Genomic DNA, 15,331 nt, shown 5'->3' on the forward strand with positions numbered 1-15,331 from the left:
GTGTTAGTGATTAGCAGACTGTACGTCAGTCCCTATACCAATGAAGGACTGCTGCAGTATAGGGCAGCGGTCAGCAGTAGTGCACGGCAACCCTATGTATTGTGGACCGATAGCGGTCCTTACAGAACAGCAGACTGTAACGCACTCAGGCCTATGTACCGTAGCACCCTATACCAAGTTACCAGTCCTTATAAGAACTTTTGTGGACCAAGCAGGTTGTGTGTTAGTGATTAGCAGACTGTACGTCAGTCCCTATACCAATGAAGGACTGCTGCAGTATAGGGCAGCGGTCAGCAGTAGTGCACGGCAACCCTATGTATTGTGGACCGATAGCGGTCCTTACAGAACAGCAGACTGTACTGCACTCAGGCCTATGTACCGTAGCACCCTATACCAAGTTACCAGTCCTTATAAGAACTTTTGTGGACCAAGCAGGTTGTGTGTTAGTGTTTAGCAGACTGTGCGTCAGTCCCTATACCGCTGAAGGACTGCTGCAGTATAGGGCAGCGGTCAGCAGTAGTGCACGTCAACCCTATGTATTGTGGACCGATAGCGGTCCTTACAGAACAGCAGACTGTACTGCACTCAGGCCTATGTACCGTAGCACCCTATACCAAGTTACCAGTCCTTATAAGAACTTTTGTGGACCAAGCAGGTTGTGTGTTAGTGTTTAGCAGACTGTGCGTCAGTCCCTATACCGCTGAAGGACTGCTGCAGTATAGGGCAGCGGTCAGCAGTAGTGCACGGCAACCCTATGTATTGTGGACCGATAGCGGTCCTTACAGAACAGCAGACTGTACTGCACTCAGGCCTATGTACCGTAGCACCCTATACCAAGTTACCAGTCCTTATAAGAACTTTTGTGGACCAAGCAGGTTGTGTGTTAGTGATTAGCAGACTGTACGTCAGTCCCTATACCAATGAAGGACTGCTGCAGTATAGGGCAGCGGTCAGCAGTAGTGCACGGCAACCCTATGTATTGTGGACCGATAGCGGTCCTTACAGAACAGCAGACTGTACCGCACCCAAGCCTATGTACCGTAGCACCCTAGACAGACCAAGTTACCAGTCCTGATAAAGAGCTTTGTGGAACAAGTGAGTTGTGAATGATTAGCAGACTGCAGCAGAAGGGCAGCAGTCAAGTATAATATTCTTTCTATATTTGGAAGAAAGAATATTATACGTGTACAAGCCTATTACCGTACCACTGATACCAGTCCTGAAAAGAACCTTTGTGGAACTAATAGTAACAGCAAGTCTTTAAAATTATCCTCACTGCCTGACAACACTGCTTCCTGCCTGTCCCTATACAAATTGGCAAAAAAGAGTAGGCTGGAACGATTAGCTGGAACAGCTCTTTTGTGGACCTGATAGTAACAGCTAATGATGATGATGATGATGATGATGAAGAAAGACTAATCTGGCTGAGCTGTCCCTAAAATAGCAGCATACAGCGCTCTGTCCCTTTATCTAAACTGACAAAAGAAACTCAGGCTGCTGACCTAACACCTATACCAGTCCTGAAAAGAACTTTTGTGTACCAAATAGCTAGCGTTTTCTCTGTCCCTACTCCACACAGGATCCTTTCCCTACAGTGACAGAAGAAAGAATGTAAAATGGCCACCGGATCGGGTGTATTTATAGGTTAGGGGGAATGTCCAAGTGTCCATGAGCTGTCATGTCTCAATTGGTTGTCCTGTAACACATGATAAAAGTGTCACGAAAGGTTAAAGTTCTTGTATACATTAAACACGTAAGTCCGCCGGGGCGAACGACGGAAAAAGGCGTTCGAACCCGCGGACGGCGAAAGTCGGAAATTCGCCGCGAAACGACCGCCGGGCGAACCGTTCGGCCATCACTACTCCTGAGCCTCTCTCATCACCTGGAACTCTATATCCCAATCTGTCTGGCTATCTCCTACTCACTTTTAGGTGATCCCTGAAAACCCTTCTCTTTAGAGAAGCCTACTCTGCCTCCACCTAACAACTGTACTTTTAATTTCTCCATCAGCTCCCCCCCCCCCCCCCCCAACACTGATTATCTTTTTAATCTCTTGACACTTTTAGATTGTAAACTCTAAGGCTGCATTCACACCTGAGCGTAGCATTTTCAGGCAGAAAATCGCACAAATTTACAGCAATTTTGCTGTGTTTTTGCAGCGTTTTTACCGCAATTTCGCTGTGTTTTTTACAGCGTTTTGCCGCGATTTTGTGCAGGGCAAAAGGTCACCAATGTAAAAAGAAGAAAAACGCCCAAATCTGCCCAATTTGAGCGACAAAAAAGGGTCCGTCTCCATTGAGAATAATAGATTTTTTCCCCTCTAGCGTTTTGTAGCTTTAGGCTTCAAGCTACAAAAACACTCAGGTTTGAATGCAGCCTAACAAGCAGGGCCCTCTAATTCAGTGGTCATCAACTCTGTCCTCAGGGCCCAGGCCAGGTTTGCAAGATTACTGAAATATATCACAGGTGATATCATAACTATACTGCCTGCCTCGTGTTGTAAAGTGCTGTTGGTGCTATATAAATCCTGTATAATAATAATAATAATAATAATAATAATAATTTAGCAGCCAGCACCACATAAGCAGATTTACCATCTAAACAACAAAACTTCAACAGTGCAGTGCTGTTTATATTGTAAGGCGTGTATAATAACACAATAAGAACTATACAGTGTATGAACAGTGCAATATTCTTACTATTGACTAACACAATAAATAATGTAAATACATTGCAAGTGAAAATAAAATTGATTCCACAACCACTGTGAAACACTTCACCCAAGTTTAATTAATTTGCTCATATAAAATCAAATTTTATGTTTTTTTTCCCCTTCTTTCTTTTTTTTTCGTTTCTTTTTTCCCTCCTTCCCCCTTTGGTTCCCCTTTCTTCTTCTGGCCTACTTTCCCAACCATCCACTCCCTTCATCTTTTCTCACAAAATCACCCCCTCCTCCTAACTGCCTCTTCCCCTTTTTCCACATCCTTCCTCTCCTACCATCTCTAAATGTTAAAAATAAGATAAAAACAAACTGGGACTACACATCCCTTTGTCCACACTAAGCTAAATAATATCCTTCCATTAGATGTTCTTGCCTAAATGCCTTCAATATTTCACATTAGTGACTATAGCCCAGGTTCAGGCTGATATAATGGGGCTGATTTACTAAGACTGGAGAGTGCAAAATCATAGAACTCAGCTTCCGCCTGGGTTCACACATATGCGAACACAAACATTGCATGTGATGCACACCCGCATTGCTCTACCGATCACATGCGATGTCTATGCAATGCAAATGTAGTCATACAGTTTGTATGGCTGAACTCGCATTGGATTTGTAGTTGCAGGAGCCTTTTTTTTCCCGCACTGGAATCAGATCGCATGGGTGTTCACAGTGTTCTCTGATTCCCATCCACACTGCAATCTTTGGACCTATCTGGGGGGTGTAATTGACTTTGTATTGACACCCGCAGCTGTTAGCAGAGGTCAATGTGAACTGTGAATTTGGACAAGAATCAGATTGCATGCAATCCAATTCCAGTGCAGGAATAAAAAAGGTTCCTGCACCTTTTTTGTGCGAATCCAGTGCAAGTTCAGCCATACAAACTCTATGGCTGAATTTGCATTGCACAGACATCGCATGTGACTGGCACAGCAATGTGGGTGCACATCACATGCAATGTCTCTGTTTGCATATGTGTGAAGCCAGGCAGAAGCTGAGCTCTACAATTTTGCACTCTGCAAAATGCAATGTGGAAACCGGCACTGGAATCTCGCTGGTTCCCGCATCGCATATGTGTGAACCCAGGCTCCAAGTGTTTTTTTTTGGTCAAAGCTTAATTGAACAAGCTAAAATGAAAAGCTGCCATGCACAGCTGCACCAGAATTTGCACTTTCCAAATGGCTGGCTTCTGTCAGACAGGGTGTCGTACACACGGGCCGAATGTCGGCCGTTTTTTTTTTTTAATTGGCCTCCCATCATTTAACATCCCGAATGTGTGGGATCTCTTTAATTAGAGATCATATCTGTTCTGTAAGAGGCATGTATTTTATGTGGTGGATTTTTCCTCTAAAGCACTGTTTTCTTGTCCTGTCCAAGACTGTTTTAACACTGGATATTCACTTTATGAATTAAGTTAACCCTTCATTTTTGGGTTTGCACACAAGAAAAATTATTTTTTCTGAACTGTCACTAATTCAATGAACTTTATTTTTGTAGTTTATACTTTTACATTTTTTTTGGATCACACTTTTATGTTGAATTGCTGTTATCATTGATTTAAATTTACTGTTGATGTATTGTTGATACACATATTGGTATATGAGAGGAGAGCCTCAGTTTATTTTTCTTTATTCTTTTTCTTCCACCCGAAAGTAATTTTTATCTGCAATATGTAGATTCACTTCATTTATGTGTATTTTATGAACCTTAAATAAATAACAAAAAAAAAAAACACAGCCCTCCCTGACAGGGAAGATGTCATGATTTCTTTCTACTGCAATTCAGTAACACTTATAGCCCCCACCCGGTCACTGGTCTGGACAGCAAGGAGAAGCAGCATAGTGTTTTGCTTTTAGGCCAAAAATGTTGGTCTCGTCTGACCAGAGCACCTTGCTTAACTCTGGTCTCTCCTCCTATTTATTCCTGACCTCTGAACACTGTTTTATAGTGCCTTAAAAAGTATTCATATCCCTTGAAATTTTACAACCAAAAATATAAATGTATTTTATTGGGATCTTATGTGATAGACCAACACAAAGTGCCACATAATTGTGAAGTGGAAGGAAAATTATAAATGTTTTTTCCCATTTTTTACAAATATCTGAAAAGTGTGGTGTGTATTTGTATTCAGCCCTCTTTATTCTTATACCTAACCCTAACTAAAATCTAGTGGAACCAATTGCCTTCAGAAGTCACCTAACTAGTAAATAGAGTGTGTATTTTGTGTAATTTAATCTCAGTATAAATACAGCTGTTCTGTGAAGCCCTGAAAAGTTTGTTAGAGAACCTTATTGAAAAAAAGCATAATGAGGGCAATGGAACACACAAGACAGGTCAGGGATAAAGTTGTGGAGAAGTTTAAAGCAGGGTTAGGTTATAATAAAATATCCCAAGCTTTGAACATCTCACAGAGCACTGCTCAATCCATCATCTGAAAATGGAAAGAGTATGGCACAACTGCAAACCTACCAAGACATGGACGGGTAAGGAGAACATTAATTGGAGAAGCAGCCAAGAGGCCCATGGTAGCTCTGCAAGAGCTGCAGAGATCCACAGCTCAGGTGGGAGAATCTGTCCACAGGACAACTATTAGTTGTGCACTCCACAAATCTGGCCTTTATGGAAGAGTGGCAAGAAGAAAGCCATTGTTAAAAGAAAGCCATAAGAAGTCCCGTTTGCAGTTTGCGAGAAGCCATGTGGGGGACACAGCAAACCTGTGGAAGAAGGTGCTCTGGTCAGACGAGACCAAAATTATACTTTTTGGCCTAAAAGCAAAACACTATGTGTGGCAGAAAACTAACACTGAACATCATTGTGAAACATGGTGGTGGCATCATCATGTTGTGGGGTTGCTTTTCTTCAGGAGGGACAGGGAAGCTGGTCATAGTTGATGGAAAGATGGATGGAGCCAAATAAAGGGCAATCTTAGAAGAAAACCTATTAGAGTCTGCAAAAGACTTGAGACTGAGGCGGAGGTTAACCTTCCAGCAGGACAATGCCCCTAAACATACAGCCAGAGCTACAATGGAATGGTGTAGATCAAAGCATATTAATTTGTTAGTTTGGCCCAGTCAAAGTTCAGACCTAAATCCAATTGAGAATCAGTGGGAAGACTTGAAAATTGCTGTTCACAGATGCTCTCTATCCAACCTGACAGAGCTTGAGCTATTTTTCAAAGAAGAATAGGCAAAATGTCACTCTCTAGATGTGAAAAGCTGGTAGAGACATCCCCAAAAAGACTTGCAGCTGTAATTGCAGCGAAAGATGATTTTACAAAGTATTTGGCACAATTATGTGCCACTTTGTGTTGGTCTATCACTTAAAATCACAATAAAATACATTCACGTTTTTGGTTGTAACATCACAAAATGTGGAAAATTTCAAGGGGTGTGAATACTTTTTCAAGGCACTGTACACATTACAGACCTCTGAACTTTGCATTACTCACTCCTTATCTTGCTCTGTGTGTTAATCTGTACTGATCTCGGCTCTACTTACAACTGACCTCTAAAGTCTACGCTACTTCCTCTACTCCTGACCCCTGCATTCTGCATTACTTACTCCTGGCCTCTGTTACATACTACTTACCTCTGAACTCTGCATTATTTATTCTGAACCCAGCACTCTACATTACTTACTATGAACTTTGTGTTACTTACTTCTGACCTCCGGACTACTTACTCCTGGCCTTTGAACCCTGCATTACGTATTCCTAACCCCTGAACTCTGCATTACATTATACTGACCTATGAGCTCCTAGCTACTTAATCATGACCCCTGCGTTCTACATTACAGGCCCCACTTTTAGGTACACAATGGGGTTTATTTACTAAAGCTGGAAAGTGCAAAATAAGGCTCACTTCTGCATAGAAACCAATGAGCTTCCAGGTTTTATTATCAAAGCTTAATTGAACAAGCTGGGGTTAGAAGCTCATTGGTTTCTATGGAGAAGTGAGCCTGATTTTGCACTTTCCAGCTTTAGTAAATAAACCCCATTGTGTACTTAAAAGTGGGGTATGCATGTATTTACTCCTGGCCACTGAATTGTGCACTAAATACTACTGACCTTTAAACTTTACAGTGCTTATTTCTGACCCCTGCATTCTGCATTACATACTATTGACCTCAGAACTTTGCATTACTTATTTCTGACCTCTGCACTCTGTATTAATCTATACTGACCTGTAAACTCTCTGCTGCTTATTTCTAACTCCTAAACTCTGCTCTACTTACTTCCAACCTCTGGACTCTGTGCTACTTACTACTGACCTCTGGACTCTACAATACATACTAATAAACTCTGCATTACCACTGACCACTCAACTCTTCAAACTTTTCATACTTTTTAATGTGGCTTTGCTAGGTATCTCCCTAACAAAAGGAAAAAAAAAAAAGCACTGCACTATGGTGATCTTTGATCTCCCATTTTGTTCAGATAATTCTCCACCTCTCTGGGGATGCTCAACCCTTGTTAACAGTGTACAACCCCTTCTATGAAAAAGCAAGGGGAGATGAGGGGTGGACAAAAGTGTACGTGTATAATAGCCGCAGCGCCGGAAGTATAGTAAGAGTTATGCTTTACAGCCTCAATAAACGGTAAAAAAGTTCTATTTACAAATTACTATAATGACAACAGTATTAGCATGCTTTTTGTAGTTCACTGATGTGATAATCTTGATGATATTTTTGCTGCTCCACTGCCCTCTCCTGGTCATTAAGTAGTAGGAAATTGCCACAATGGCAGGCTTTTCCAGAATGCAAAGATAAAGTCCATAAAAACGGATCAGACGCCAGTTTACTGAAATCAAATTACTGTTAGTTCAACGTTGATTTATTCCCTTAATTACTACACTTTGCCTTGCTAAATAACCAGGGAGGTGTCCTAATTACCAATTGTTAACATTTCCTGTTCTGCTGCATGTATATAGAGCAGTTCATACTTGCATTGAAACTTGCTACATTTTTTCTTTGTTGCATTTGGGAAAATACATAATCTTATTACATTGTATCAACTGCTTATTGCCTGTAATTCACGCCTGAGCAATTTTTCCCTCTCTATACTCAGTGGAGCCTGTTCACACCCCAGTGCTGTGCTGCCATAGTCATTCAGGCACAATTTTGGCCCCATAGACTTCAATGGGAGCACCTGAAATCACATTACACAAGCGCTTTAGTGCATTTTTTTCGCCTAACAACTAATCCTTCCTTCTAGTAACCTCAGGCCTGTGAACAAAATAAAGGATTCAGGAGTGTCTATGCTGGATGTGACAATAAAATACAATTTTTATATGTGTGCGCTATAACCTTTTGTTTTGTTTGTATGGTCTTATGGCAGCACCATCTTTAATGTGATGCAGTTAGGGTGTGCCCCCCAAGTCTTTGTTTGTCTGTTATATGGGTCCTGACCAGACCCCATCATCTGTCCACCTGAGTTATAAGAGGAGTCCTTTTAGTTCTCCCATAAAGAGGAGTGTATTTTTCCCATGGTTGAGAAGTGGGATCTTTCATTCTATGAATAGTGTAGGACCCACTGATAATGGTGTACATTGACGTAGTAGTGGGCTTAAGCACTGCATGGCCATATGGTGTGACCAAATCCCCATATTTGCTTATTAAGTTCAGGTGCTTTAAATAGCCTTGTAGGATTTAAATTAAATGTTTGTATGTATGCGCTATAATCTTTCGTTCTGTTTGTATGGTCTTATGGCAGCACTATCTTTAATGTGATGCATAGTTAGGGTGTGCCTCCCAAGTCTTTGTGTGTGTCAGATACCATGAAATCAGACCAAACAGAAGTACAGTTAAATCACACTTGTAATGTGTAATAATAAAAATAAGTAGAACAAACGTAGTCAAAACATAGCCAGAGTTCAGGAACCGGAACGGATAGTCAGACAAGCAAAACGTCAGGGAGCCGGAGATGAGAGTAGTAAAACAGCAAGCAAGAACTGGAGTCAGAAGGGATGTCAGCCAAGCAAATCTTTTAACAGGAATACAGGAGAGCGTCTCTGTTATGTCGACTAAGGCGAAGGCAGAGATCCTCTGGGCTGAACGGCTTAAGTAGGCAGGACTGACGAGTAGGATCATCAACAGCTGAGTACCTGTGGAGAGATGGCAATTAGCCGACAGCTGAGCGGCCAGTTTAGAGAAGGAAGGGCTGGCTGAGCCCAGCCCTGACAGTATGCTCGATGTGGAGGCTTTTATCTACCTGGTGAGGGCCCACAAGAACCTCTACAACCTCAGTGATGCCCATTACAAGAACCATGGCAAACAGCAGAAGGTCTGGGGAAAAATTTGTCCTTGCAGAAATGGCTCAAAAGCACAAAACACCATAACACTACATGAAAAAAAACAGACAGCAGATATAAAGATGACACAATGTCACATATGATACACCTTTAAATAAGCAAAAATAAAAAAAGGCTTAAAAAATGCTTCAAAACAGCTGAAAACGCTCATTCTAAAGTGTGAATAGGGGGCCAAGTAATAATTACAGATATTCTGGTAATTCATGTAACGTGTGAATTTTAATTATAGGTTCTCTTTACTAGTTAGTATAGTTAGGTTTAACTAAAGAAAAAAGCACCCATAGAAATAGGCACCACATCCCCAATAGTACAAGTTGTAAAAAATGGAGGATGAGTAGGGATTTTAACGGTGCCTAGTTTCAAAGAAAAAACAAATATAATACGAAAAAGCTTTCTTTATTCAAAACATGATTAAAACAGTATACTCCATAGCAATGATGTACAGAGATGGTCTGAATAATCAAAAGATGAATTTGATGTAGACGTGTTGTCACACATTATCCCGACATGTTTCGCAAATATGCTTCCTCAGGAGATGAGCAAACAATCAAACAATTAAATTCTCTAGATTTAGAAAAGAACACATACAGAAGACAAATCTTACTTTGATTTTAAGTAAGTAAATGGTAGATAGTATTGCCAATAATGTCTTATTTATTTTCGAGGATTTTTATCCCCCCATGTTGCAATTTATGCAACAAGATGGTGTTCTTATGCTCTGATAAATATTATTCGTATTATTAATTTTTAGCTGGACTTTTTGCCCTCTACGTTTTTTTGGTGATATTAGACCTGTGATGTTACCAAAAGGTTGCATTTCATCTGGCAGTGATTTGGAGTGGTTTGCGTGGTACGGGGTAAGCAGTATTCGCCATCTAAGTGGTGTTCTTTTCTCAGTATGCCTTTGTAATTATTATTAACTAATGTAGTCTTCTGTATGTGTTCTTTTCTAAATCTAGAGAATTTAATTGTTTGATTGTTCGCACATCCCCTGAGGAAGCATATTTGCGAAACATGTCGGGATAATGCGTGACAAAACATCTACATCAAATTCATCTTTTGATTATTCAGACCATCTCTGTATATCATTGCTATGGAGTATACCATTTTAATCATGTTTTGAATAAAGAAAGCTTTTTTGTATTATATTTGTTTTTTGTTTTTTTTAAATAAGCACTGTTAAAATCCCTACTCATCCTCCATTTTTTACAACTTTATCTCTTTACTAGTGTTGTTGCATTACTTTATTGGTAATTAAAGTTATCATGTTGCTTCTTAATTTTCCCTTCCTTTGGCAACCGCATCTTTATGGACTTATAGGGTTTGTTTACACTGGTGGCAAGGGGGCGTTGCAAACAGTTGAGCCATGGTTTTACCACCACTGGGCTGTCCACCTAAAAGATAACATACAGCCAAAGGGGGCTTTACGGTGGGTACACATGGCTCAATGAAAAATAACTGCATCTGAAAACAAATTCCTGTATCCACATAAGCAAGGGAAATATGGGTTTTGTAAAGGTGACAATTGTTTTAAATAATTGAATGAATGTTTATTTAAAATAGTAACATATTTAAACTAGTGATTCACAACGTGACAAAATATATAAATCACAGAATGAACACATAAACAAGCAACATTTGTTGGGGGGGGGGCTGAGGGGGTGTTGCACACAGAAGTTTTTTTTTTATCTTAATGCATAGAATGCATTAAGATAACAGACCTTCTGACTTTACAACCACTTTGATTTTGCTTTAAAGCTAAGACTGCACAAGTGAATGATTTAACTGCTTGTTCAAAAAAACCTTACCTGCACCCCAGTGGAATCAATGTGCGACTGTTGAGACAGACAAGTATTTAAATCTCTCGGTAGCAAAAAGCCATAATCACCAGTGTCACCCCAGGTCTTAATGCCCTTTGAACCACTGAGCATAAATAATGTTTGTACATTTTATGACCATTGCTCCAATATGTCACTATGAAAACATTCCTTTTTGTTTAGTATTAAGCCATTTCCATGACATCACTCCTAACACCAACTGATAGTAGGTATCAATGTTGCCAACTGTTTGTAAATTTATGGTAATTTTTTTAAAAAGAAGAGCACTTTTCTCCTGTCTGTAAATGCCCATAAATAGGAGAAAAGCACCCCTAAATTTGTCAATTTCTCTCTTGCCAATTTCTGTACTGTTTTTGTGCAGTTCTGTAGCTGGCCGAATTTTAGACAGGTGGTGGCAGTCTGGTAGGCTGCGCAGTGATCTCAAAGCACTGGGCACCTCTTACCACTAGTTTGAACAAGAATAAAAGTAGGGGGAGGAGAACCAACAGCCAGCCTGACTCTGAACCCTCCTTCAGTGCCATACAGCCCCCTCAAGGTCCTACAGCCTGCCCACAGTGCCTTAGATCCTGCACGTATTGAATGGACACCAATGTAAGAGGTGAGTGCAACTGGGGACCCTAAATTAAGGGGGGAGTGAAGAGGACATTGATATTAGGTGGGGGCTCTGGGAACCTTGATTGTAAGGAGGGATTGCTGGGGACTTTGATTTTGGGGAAAATCTGTGCCCTCTGATGTAAAGGGGAACTCTAGTGTAAGGGTCGGCTCTGATGTAAGAAGCGGGACACTGATGTATAGGGGGAATGCTGGGGACTTCAATTTAGGGGAATCTGAGCCTCAGATGATGTCACAGATGACAAAACGCGTCAGATGGGGCTATATGATGACCAACATTGACATGAACACGCTACTTGGGGATACCACCAACTTTGGAAAGCTGAAAGCTGTGCTGTTGTCGGTAGGAGACACTACCATTGGCATTATCACTTTATATTATATGTCTATTTTATTTTGCAATCTTGTAAGTGTATGTCCTACAAGGGGGGAATTTCCTATTCCTATCCTAATTTCCTAATCTAAATAAATTAGTTTGAAAGGGGATTACGCTATGGAGTGAATGAGCTCATTAGTGGGTGACCCGTCCTCCCGGCTGTAACAGGATTTGTGATCAATTATCCAGTGAGAGGATTGAACATAAGAGTTTGTTTGCTGTGCCTGTTACCTAGCACAGTCCGGTAAGAGTCTGATTCACAGGGGGATCTTTTTCCCCCAAACTCTACACCTGTGGAGGTGATGGTGAAATGGTTATGTCTAGGATGTAATTAAGCACGCTATCTTTGTTGGACTTAAACCTTAATGTGAAGTGATCACACTGCTGCAACAATTATTTTTGGACTATAATATTTATATGCACTTGCATGACAGCACATTTGTAATAGTTGGATGTGTTTTTATGTAGCGCTGCCTTGATGAATGTTTTTTGTCTGTTTTAAATTGTCTTCGTTTATAATAGGAGTTTCTGTCCTGTGTCAGGATGTCATTAAAATATGTGCTCTATCAGTAAATGTTCTATGTTTTGTCAATAAGTCATGGGGGGGTTGGCAACCCTGTTAGAGACATTATACATCGGTATTCACCCACACACCAATCATTACACTCTAATTAGAATGATATACCACTCTCCTAGTTTGGTGCTAGGCTGTCAGGTAAATGTATTTCTTTTAAAGCTCCTCTGTAATCAATGGAGCAGCTGAGGATTGCTTTGGACTGAACATGGTCCCACAGGCTGCTGGGTTAATTGCTTCTATCTGCCTTGTAGAAAGCTCCAGAACATAGGAGTGGAGTAGGCCTGAATATTTATGGGGTCTATGGGGAGGCGTGCTCAGTAGGTGGTTGCAAAGCACATAACAGTCTGGGGCTGAAGCAGTCTGAGTTCTTGTGGAGAAGAAGTTCTGAGCCTGGAGGGCTGCTGCCCTATCTGTCAGCCCAGCCCACATTTGGCAAAAAGTTAATTGCGGTCCCAACTATGCTAAAGCTGGGGGCTCTATTTACTAAGGATCTCAATGAAGTCGCTCAATGAAGTCGCTATTCCATGCATGTAAGCTGGCACTTCAGTATTGGGATTCAGAAACCCCCCCGACCCTGGAGGAGTGGATACAAAGCTTAGGTGTTATTTTCTGTTATGAATACTTGAGTTACCAACGCTGTGGGTGCCCAGATAAATTTGGCAAGTTTTGGCAAGTTCTGGGACAATTAGTTGAGTACCCCTGGTCTTGTTCCATTTGACCTGGTACTAGTCCTACTGTTGTGAAACTCCCACCTTGTTGCTATTTGCTCATGCCTCCTCTATACATAGTCCAGGTAGGCCATACCTTTTATAATGATACATAACTGGACGTTGTCTACTGTACCGTGACCCTGGAATGTGAGAAAAGTCATATTGAGATTTATATGTGTAGTGCCCTGCTCCTAATAAGCAGACGCTATTGTTTTTCAAAATTAAGTTGTCTGAAGCTGTAGTTGGGCTCAGACTAGTTATTCCAAAAAGTTCTGGTTTCTGTATCAGTTCAGCTGGGTTGCACTAATTTCCACTTGATCGTGGGTGTCGCTGTCACCGCTGGTAGGTGTAGAAATGCAACAAGCTGGATGTATTGAATACCACCTCTTGCTCAGAAATAGCTCAGTGGGAGTGGTTTCTCTGCTGTGCATTCTGTGAGAGGGTATTTAGGATATCGACGCCATTTTGTGAGGTCTCTTTTCCGGGGTTCAAGATCACGACCTCATGGCCCTCCTGGCCTGGGGTGTGTGTCACATGATTCTGCGCCTCAGGGCCGGCTGGCCCGAGGCTTTGCAACTGAGAAAGTAGGCCCAGGAGTTTTGGGGCTTTCTGATCCAGGGGTGGTCCTGTGCTGTCTCGCCTGCGGGAGAGGCCAAGAAAACTGGAGGACCCAGGGGAGAACTTTTCTAGGAGAGGACCAAGCACAAGGCTGGTATTTCTGGAGGAGCCTGGAAAACCCAGTTAAAGAATGCAACACCCATACAGCATCGCCGGGTTGGCTGAAAGAACACTGGCACTGTATGGCAGTTCTTTACATTTTATTGGAATCTCTGAAGAATATTTTAGTTCAGTATACAAGTCTGTGGCAGAGACTTTGCTTGAGCATCCCACCAGCTGCTAGGTCAAGTGAGAGGTGCCTATCCGGTGGTTGCTGGCTCCAGTCTGTGGAGCTGTTTGTCCTCTGGATCTGACCAATACCTCTAACCTGCAATTATAAGGTGCCTGAACTCCCCTTAACCCTTTGACCCTCTATTGACAGTCTTTGTGCTTATCCCAACTAAATAAGTGAAAAAGGACTAAGTGTCGGATTTAACATTCTTTGGGCTATTTTCCAACGGGAACCCTGAGGCGGAGAAGCGAGCAGGTGAGGTAACGGTAAGCCCAAATAAAACCAGCAGCTCCTTTGGGGGTCAGTGCTTCATATGTTTGTATTACTGATCACTGTCCTGTACGCTGTAATTCTTTATACTTAATTGGTCACACTTGCTAGAAATAGTTGTCAGTAGCCACAGATTTTTATACATTTGTTCAATAAAAAATGTCTATGATTTAAAAAAAGAAGTTGCAACCAAATTGCATCCAAGCTGCACTACATAATCACAATGAAATTCGGATCAAAATCATATTGCAGCAGTGTGAACCTAGCCTCAAGGATGCAATTTTTCCAGGCCTGCTTTACCATGTGTGTCATTGTCAATTATATATTTAAGTCTGTTACAGTTTAGTCCACTTGCTGCCAATGAGTAAATGCAGTCAAATCATGCTCATTTTTTTAAAAAAATAAGTGAAATATTGCAATACTCTTCCCATAATTTTTTTGTTTGAAGATGTTTCTTTGAAGAAAACATATTGCAGTTCATGTATTAGCCACCAGAGGACACCACCCTATCAAATTTGAGTGTTTATTTAAATGTTGTATGCTGCATTGTATATACAGTAATTAACAAAGTAGGGTTGTACATGCTATTGTTTTAAAAATGTCAATTTATTTTATCAGAAAGCTTTAGAATATTAAAAAAAAGATTGATTGTAAATTTTTTTGTATGAGGTCAACAATAATAAGAAAGTATGGCCCATATTTCTTTAGATTACACACTGCATCTGTAAAATACTTAGGTTGACAATGATCATACTGACCAATAGCAAGACATGAAGATTATGTCAATTCTGGCATAGTCCTAAAACAATTAAACTGATCTAATTTTCAAAACAGTAGGTTCTTTGGGCCCCTTATAATGCCCACAGTAAAACTGATCTTTTTATTCCTGAAATACTTAGTGATATTGTGAATACTGCTGAGATATTTGTGTAATAAAAGCTGGGCTTCAGGCAAACAATTAAATGCACAGATGAAATACATATATGGTGCCTTGAAAAAGTATTCATACCCCTTGAAATTTCCACATTT

General features: G+C 40.8%; 1 long non-coding RNA gene across 1 annotated transcript in view; it reads right to left on the reverse strand.

Moving 5' to 3' along the window:
- LOC143984269 (uncharacterized) overlaps positions 1-10,958 on the reverse strand; it is a 48,828-nt gene extending 37,870 nt beyond the window's left edge. The window contains exon 1 of the long non-coding RNA XR_013274755.1: positions 10,839-10,958. This is a non-coding gene — a long non-coding RNA (uncharacterized LOC143984269). The remainder of the gene's footprint in view (positions 1-10,838) is intronic.
- Between the last annotated feature and the right edge of the window lie 4,373 nt (positions 10,959-15,331).

The sequence above is a fragment of the Lithobates pipiens genome, unplaced genomic scaffold (assembly GCF_037356315.1).
Source record: "Lithobates pipiens isolate NorthernLeopardFrog02 unplaced genomic scaffold, aLitPip1_a1.2 Scaffold_16, whole genome shotgun sequence".
Taxonomy (NCBI): domain Eukaryota; kingdom Metazoa; phylum Chordata; class Amphibia; order Anura; family Ranidae; genus Lithobates; species Lithobates pipiens.